The 8,539-nt window shown below is 42.1% G+C and overlaps 1 long non-coding RNA gene across 1 annotated transcript; it reads right to left on the bottom strand.

Moving 5' to 3' along the window:
- Positions 1-3,783: 3,783 nt before the first annotated feature.
- LOC134288814 (uncharacterized) lies at positions 3,784-5,394 on the bottom strand. Its single transcript, XR_009998135.1, has 3 exons — positions 5,199-5,394; positions 5,090-5,134; positions 3,784-4,886 (listed from the first exon to the last, which is right to left on the bottom strand). It is a non-coding gene; the product is annotated as an uncharacterized LOC134288814 (long non-coding RNA).
- Positions 5,395-8,539: the final 3,145 nt, after the last annotated feature.

Below are 8,539 nucleotides of genomic sequence, written 5' to 3'. Positions count from 1 at the left end.
TGACAAAAACATCATGACAACATTGGAAGTCCCTAATAACGTACACACTTCGAAAAACCAATGTAATTTTGTGTCATTTAACTGCGACATATGACAGCGAGTAGAATGACACAATTTTGAGTTTCATCTTATTTTTACAATACACTTTTTCAAGCAGCTTTGTAATTTTACAGCGAGTGCTCCTGCTGACAACATAACCTCAATCCAAAAAAAATCCAATCCAAACAAAAAAAAAAATCCCCTCCTTATTTTTCGGTTGAAGCGTAATGAAAACCAGGAATTTTGTTCGAATGTGCTTTATTTACGTTTCTGTAGGTTCAATATTTTTAATAATTGTAATTTTTCATTTTCTTACACTGCACTGCTGCCACTGCCGCATGATCCGGAACAGCTACTGCTCCAGCTTCAACATTCTTTCGTACTGTCGCGAGCTGCATTCGCGAAAAGCACATCCTGTCGCACACAGATGTTAGAAATTTGGACGCTCTAGATTATACACTTCATTCACAATGCGTAATGTTAATTTATTGCCTTTTTTAATCCAGAAAACCAACTCTAAAGAGGTTCAACAAAACTTCGGATTCATGATTGCGTTTGACGTTTCAGTGACAACAAACATAGCGCGGTTGCTTTACGTTTCTAGTCATGTAAATCTATGGCACATAGCACTGAAAACTAAGTCTGTTATTCGAATGCTACAGGTGCGCGTTCAAAAATATCTCCAAAAAGCTTTAAACAATTTGGACGATGCTGGTTTGTTCATTCACATCTTGAAAGACTCAAAAATAAATCGTAATTTGGTTTATGTCGTTGTTGATTACGTCAATTTCTTCAATTACGTCATCGTTAAAATTGAGGATTTTTTAGTGTGTACCGTCAAATGGGGTAACTTGCAACACTTTTCGACTTTGAAGCAATATCATTGAAAATCTAAACATTTGAAACATCCTGTGAAGCATCGTGTACGCTAATTATCTCGAGTAGAATACTATGCAGCAGTTGGTTTACCAAAATACGTTGCCACCTAATCAGGAGGTGCGAAATACATGATTGTTGCAAGTTTCCCCATCTGTGGGATAACTTGCAACATAGGACATGAAGCTAAGTTAGCTATCATTAAACAGCACTTACATTCTAGTATTTAGTTGTATTGCAAATTTTTGATGTTATGCATGAAACATACCATGAAAAGATATACACTAACCAATTGACATATAATTTTTCATGAAAGGATTGATAGTTTAGATGTCAACAATGATTATTGTCATTTCTTGAAACGGTAGAGTGAGTCATCTTCAAGTAGCCTTCAGTTTGAAGTGGTGTTTGGCAATTTCAGCTAAATTAACATGATTGAAACCTATTCTACTTTGTAAATGTCAAACTCGCTAATTTGGGTATTAAACTGAAATAATTTATAATCCATCAATGATTGTCTGTTGGCTACCAAATGTGCATTAATTTCCGAGGAACTCTTAGAAGCATAAACGATAATCTCTTGGAGCAGTGAAGAGAATTGTCAGACAAAAGAGGCACAAAACAAGCAGCAAAGAAGGTGCGACGATTACTCTTTATCCCTACTGGTAACAGATAATGACATGATCTCGAAATTTTTTGTTGCAGACAAAACGGAAGCTGAATTTGTTGCGTACTTTTCAACTCGTGAATAATCAATTATTGCTAACCCAAAGTCTAAACTGTTTGATGATAGAACTTCACCAGAGTTGCAGTGTTTACCGACTAGAAGTTACCGTTCGAAAATCGCAATGCAAGGCTTATAAATCTCTAAACTCGTGGTGTACGATGTTAATCCCATTATTTTCAAGTTGGGACAAACTTATGTCGCATGGGTTTGTTTGTCGCAACAAATACAGGTTGCGACATTGTCATTATTGTTGCGCGATGGTTGAATTTTGATTCACTGCCTTGGAGGAATTCTTGAGGAAGTCCTGGAAGTTCTGGAGCAATTCTTAAGGAAGTTCACGAGAAATTCCATGGAGGATTTTTTTTAGGAACTAATGGAGGAATTGCAGAGGATATCCTTAAAGAGTTCTCAAGGCACTTCTGAAGAAAATCACGGCAAACTCCTGGAGGAATTCCTGACAAACTGCTGGAGGAACTCCCAAGGGACCCCTAAAGAAATTCCCAAAGAACTCCTGGAGGAATTCCTGAGAAAATCCTGGATGAATTCCTGAGGAACTCCTGAAGAAGTTCTCGGCAAGCTACTTGAGAATTTTCCGAGGAACTCCAAGCGGAATTTATGTGGAGCTTCTTTAGGAATTTCCGAGGAACATTTGGCAAAATTCGCGAGAAACTCTTGAATGAATTTTTAGAGGGGTTCCTGATGAAAACCTGAAGGAATTCTTGTGGCACTTTTAGAGGGATTTCCGAGGAACTACTGGAGAAATCTTATCAGGATTTTTGGACAAATCTTTGGAAAAATCTGAGGGAAATTCTGGACGTAGCTCTGTTTGAAATTCAAACGAGAATCGTTTTTTTTAACTAAAAACTGCTCCAAAACATCCACCTATATAAACACCAAAAAATTAGGAATCTTTAGGTTTTTATCACCTCAAATGGAAACGCATTTCATCTGAAATTGTTCCAATTTGAATCACCGCTGGGCTACCAGCGTTGGAAACCAGAAGCTATAAAAGTTCTTGTCCGCACCTTTTGCTGCAGGCGTCAGCTCCCAGCATTTAATAGAAATGTAAATAGCTTTCATTCTATGTATGGGTAGGAATGCAAGAGAACGGTATGTGGTGACGAAGGATGAACCATGCGCTCGCAGTACTCTACGGCAAACCCAGCATGCAGAAGATGACCGAATTAGGTAAAATACGGTAGTCATGTTGCAAGAATGCCGGACATCAACCCTGCAAAATTGTGGTTCGCTACCGATCCGGTTACCACAAGATGGCGTGGAACGCAGAAAGCACAATGCATTGCAATGGACGGGCCAGGTGGATCGTAAACTGACCAGCATTGTGCATGATCGAGGATGAAGAGTGGCAGCAGCGAACTAAGTATTGATTCAAATTGATATTGTTAAATAAATGTATCTAATGTAACAATCTTTCCCTGAATCACGGTGTACAGAAGAAGGTGAGATATTCCCGAAATCTGACAGCTTTTTGATGACGTTATTCGAATCGTTCATAGGTTCTAGTACTCCACACCAATTTGGTCAACGTGAAAGACGGTAAGAACGACTTCACATGTTTACATCCAAAATAGATGTTTACATAGGTTACTAGCCTGCATTGTAATATTTATGCCGTGCCCTGGATAGTGTACATGTAATGTTTTCATAATTTTGTTTAGCGTTTCTTTCTGAGCTCTTTCGCAGTGTTGCCATTTATCGATAAAGCTCTTCTCTCTGTCTCTGACAATAAAAAATGATGACAACACTGGATATTTTTCAATTGCTTACACCTGTCATCACCAGATACCAAAACCCAACCACAACCTGTCAACGAATAGAAATGTACGTTAATTTTTAACCGTTTACCTCCCTCCACCCTAGAATGTGCTGTCAAATTATCTACTTAGACAATGGTGTTTTACTTACGACAGTTAGATTTGTTATTAGGGGTTGAAAATTAAAATGATAGAGAGATTGACTTTATGTGTCACTATCATGAATACCTGTCACTACTCCAATGACTTGTAACAAGTAAAAATAACTTTTTGCGGTCTGTTTCCGATATTTACTGTCCGAAATGATTGTGGTTTGAAACACTTGTTTTCTCTCAATTTTTGAATATTCGTTTGCGTGGGAAATAAAATTCGTTGAATCAGACACAACAACACTACTGCCTCGATCTGATATCCCTTAAAAGCGAAAGGGTGTTGAATTAAATTAATCAATTATATATCGATTATCCAATTAAACTAAGCAACGCTCATATTTCATTGCAGGCTTCGGTGTTCGCTGCTGAACATGCATCAGTCGATTCGTAGAGCAGTGCACATCAAGTGAACACATAGCCTTACAAGGGTCCAAGCAAGCTAGTAAGAGTTCTCATCGTTGTCGTGGTCGTATTAGGCCCAAGAGAATCAGTCGTCTGTTGGATTGCATTCCATGGGAAACATTTGCACTGGCCTTGCACTTCCGGCTGATCTGACGCGAAAAAGAAATGTTTTATCAGTTATCTCGATTGATGGTTACTTATGGCGCCAAGCGATGATACAACACCGCATTTTAGTCTGTTACTTGGATCGTCTCGATTTCTGCAAACAAAATGACACATGGAAAACAAAGTAGGCGCTGACGAGCGAGCATAGAACCAATTGATTTCCCACTGTGATACAAACTGCACTGCAGCAACGGCAAATAATCATAGACGGCGGCGAAACTCGTTTCAATTTTCAGGAACCGAATGGCAGTTAATTGAAACAAATTAAGTCGAATTAAGCAAATTTATATCCGCATGCGGTTTGATCGGTTTCCTCCCGGAATCAACCTCTCCGGCTCGATGGCATTTTATTTATTGCGCGGACTGTTGTTGTTGTATACGCCATATGGCTTTTTTGAGTTCGATATTGTTAAACAGTGGTATCCTAAAAAAAATAACACAGCCTTTTTTCATCGCATTCATAATTGGTCGGATAATTGTCATCGAAGCAGGGGTCACTTGTTTCGATATTATTATTTTTTATTGCACCATTTCAGAAAGGGGTACTTACCATGTGTATTCGGCGAACAATTAACTGCATGAAAGTTATGATCGATTGTCATTCCGAGTCAATGAGTAGCTGGCGATGAAAATAAATTTAATTTCATTGCCAAATTGGACGTTGTTTGAAATTAAATTGGCTTCATTAGTTGATTGAATAATTTTCTCTCAATTTATTCAATTGGACTTTGTATAATAGTTTTTAATAAACTGAAAGAAGAAAATGAATTGTTGAACACAGCTATTCAAGTTTGGCTGGAAAAAATATTGAAAATGGGCATTTTTCGGAGGCGTGCATCAAATATTGTGAAAGAGATAATCTCCAACACTGTGTGTTCTAATCTCTCTAATAACAATCACAGTTTGTCAGTTCATATTATAAGAAAAATTGTAGCGCAAACATATTTACTTACCAGCTCAAACATCACCAATCGATCGAAGGTCAAACGCTTCCTGACCTACAACAAACCACAGTTGCTTGCGCTTGAGTTGTCTTGTTTATGAACTCTCGTAAATACTCACCTTCCCATTCTCGGCCGACCGCGTGTACTAGCTAGCTAGGTACATGCGATGCTTCTTCCATCTTCGGATGTCATTTAGTGCCACAGACTCCAACGCTTGCTTTGTTGGCTCCTGCTTTCTTAGAGTTACATATCTAGTAATCTTTCTCGGCTCGGCTTGGACCATGGACATGGGATGAGGATGGGGCGAACCTAACGCCCGCGATTATCAGTGCCTACTGTGTGGTGTGCTACTCGCCGCCTGCTTTCTTGATGTGCGGGTGCCGCCGCTTGACATGTGGGCTTTCGCTTGTTCAGCTATCTGCGGTGTTGGTCATCGTAAATTTCCCACTAATTGATCATACGAAAACAAACTAGCAGCGCGCTTATTTATTGCTTTCAAAACATCCGATAATTTGAGGAAAAGCTGCTGAATTGATAATGTATTTCATTAAAATTATCAGCGTGGAAGAGTGATAAAATTTCCACGTTTCACCCTTGGGTAATTTGTCATTCCATTAGCCGCGGGATGCGCTTCAACGGTCACGGCGGCACAGAGTTTGACGTGTCTCATTGATTGAAAATTCATTGAGGTTCTGTCAAAGCAGTCCTCCATTTCACCAGCTGGTCCGGTTGACACCGAAAATATTACCCTTGCCCGCTAAACGGCCACGCAATTGAGTGTGGATGTGGGCGGGATGAGAACAAATTGTCATTCTGAGGGAACGCGGAGCTCCAGCATATTGGTGGCGTTGTAGAAAATGTGATCCCACACTGAGAGGTTATAAATAATCATCAGAATTGTCATCCGATCGCCCCGCACCTTGACTGGTGACTCAAAGTTGGGTATATTATGTGATGGTATTCTTTTTTATTAATGCAAGGAATGGATCAGAGCAGAGCAGAGCAGAGCAGAGCAGAGCAGAGCAGAGCAGAGCAGAGCAGAGCAGAGCAGAGCAGAGCAGAGCAGAGCAGAGCAGAGCAGAGCAGAGCAGAGCAGAGCAGAGCAGAGCAGAGCAGAGCAGAGCAGAGCAGAGCAGAGCAGAGCAGAGCAGAGCAGAGCAGAGCAGAGCAGAGCAGAGCAGAGCAGAGCAGAGCAGAGCAGAGCAGAGCAGAGCAGAGCAGAGCAGAGCAGAGCAGAGCAGAGCAGAGCAGAGCAGAGCAGAGCAGAGCAGAGCAGAGCAGAGCAGAGCAGAGCAGAGCAGAGCAGAGCAGAGCAGAGCAGAGCAGAGCAGAGCAGAGCAGAGCAGAGCAGAGCAGAGCAGAGCAGAGCAGAGCAGAGCAGAGCAGAGCAGAGCAGAGCAGAGCAGAGCAGAGCAGAGCAGAGCAGAGCAGAGCAGAGCAGAGCAGAGCAGAGCAGAGCAGAGCAGAGCAGAGCAGAGCAGAGCAGAGCAGAGCAGAGCAGAGCAGAGCAGAGCAGAGCAGAGCAGAGCAGAGCAGAGCAGAGCAGAGCAGAGCAGAGCAGAGCAGAGCAGAGCAGAGCAGAGCAGAGCAGAGCAGAGCAGAGCAGAGCAGAGCAGAGCAGAGCAGAGCAGAGCAGAGCAGAGCAGAGCAGAGCAGAGCAGAGCAGAGCAGAGCAGAGCAGAGCAGAGCAGAGCAGAGCAGAGCAGAGCAGAGCAGAGCAGAGCAGAGCAGAGCAGAGCAGAGCAGAGCAGAGCAGAGCAGAGCAGAGCAGAGCAGAGCAGAGCAGAGCAGAGCAGAGCAGAGCAGAGCAGAGCAGAGCAGAGCAGAGCAGAGCAGAGCAGAGCAGAGCAGAGCAGAGCAGAGCAGAGCAGAGCAGAGCAGAGCAGAGCAGAGCAGAGCAGAGCAGAGCAGAGCAGAGCAGAGCAGAGCAGAGCAGAGCAGAGCAGAGCAGAGCAGAGCAGAGCAGAGCAGAGCAGAGCAGAGCAGAGCAGAGCAGAGCAGAGCAGAGCAGAGCATGGAAATATATTCACTGTATTCCAATAATCATGCGAAATACTGTGAATAAATTTTCATGACAAAATCTTTTGTGTTGAATGACAAAACTGCTTTCAAACTTTTGATGATGATGACGATGATTTTAATGCCAAATTGTTCAATGTTAAAAGTAATAAAAATGGCTCCAACAACTATCATTTACCTCCACGCCTACTGCAGTTCAGGTGCAAGCACTGCGTCTCTAAAACCTGCTCCTCCATGGAAGCTGTCGTTATCTCAGCCATTGCACAAAAGCTTTCTGCTTCTTTCTCACACCCACATCATCTAGCAAGCTAGAAGACGCTGCGCTGCTGGCTGCTCCCTGAAGGTGGCAACAAACCACACGTGGGCGGCAAACTACTATCGCATCGTTTCGCCGCCATTCGCCATTCGTTTGGGGGGTGTAATAATAACTTAACTAGCAGCACTTTACGTGCGTGCCGACTGCCGCCGCCGCCGGACTCCAGTTATGGAAGTCGGTGCCTCCTTTGACTGGCATCCATCCGACAGCTATGGCGTTGTTGAAGGTCTGCTCATCGCGTCGGTAGGGATGGCCTTAATGACAACATAAATCTAATTACGCTTCTGCGTCTGCTGAAGAATATCGAGCAGTGGTGGAAGAATCAATTTTTGCACCGAGGAAGAAGCAAAAGTTTGAATTGCTTGCGATTATGAGTGTTGGACGCATTGTTATAATTAGTTTGCTAGGCAGAAAGAGTTGCAACCAAAGATTGGTTCGTTGCTGAAAAGTGGCTAAGTGATAAGTCGACGCAGTTTTTGGATTCACCTTGGACTCAAATTTATAGGATCCAAGCATGCCAATGAATGGAAGTACAACTTAAGCTTGCACCGTCCAATGGAAGATTTGCATGTGAATTGGTACTTTTACCACGCGTTTCATTTATATTTTTTTCCAGACTACATGCGCACAGAAGCTATTATGCAAATGCAATGCTCACAGCTTATTTCTCGGCTGCTACCATTTGCTAAGTCGTTTATTTATCATAAACCTTTTAAGCCACATGCTTGCGCTCAATTTTAATCGAGACCATTTCACAAGCATCGCTAAATTATGTAAGCAAAATGGAGAAACCCTTAAGAAGAACACAAAGACGCAACAGGTTCAGTCATTGGAGGCACTATTCACTCATGTTATCAAGGCATTTTAAACGGATTACAGTCTGTAATAGATAAACAGGTGTCTCGCCAAACTCGAGAGCTCGGCGTAATTAGAGCATATTTACTACACTTATCACTTAAAATAATTATTGAGACGCACCTTAGTAGTGGCAAACGTTGTATAGCTCATACCGAGCAACCAGTTCTCAATACGCCTTAATTACAAACAAGATTTAATCAAGCTCGAATAGTTTTTTCTCATAATTTCATTAGGATAAAACGTCTATTGCTTTAACGCTAAGATTC

The sequence above is a fragment of the Aedes albopictus genome, chromosome 2 (genome assembly GCF_035046485.1).
Source record: "Aedes albopictus strain Foshan chromosome 2, AalbF5, whole genome shotgun sequence".
Taxonomy (NCBI): domain Eukaryota; kingdom Metazoa; phylum Arthropoda; class Insecta; order Diptera; family Culicidae; genus Aedes; species Aedes albopictus.
Note: the sequence above shows the minus strand (reverse complement) of the source record. Positions and strands in the feature narration are given on the sequence as shown.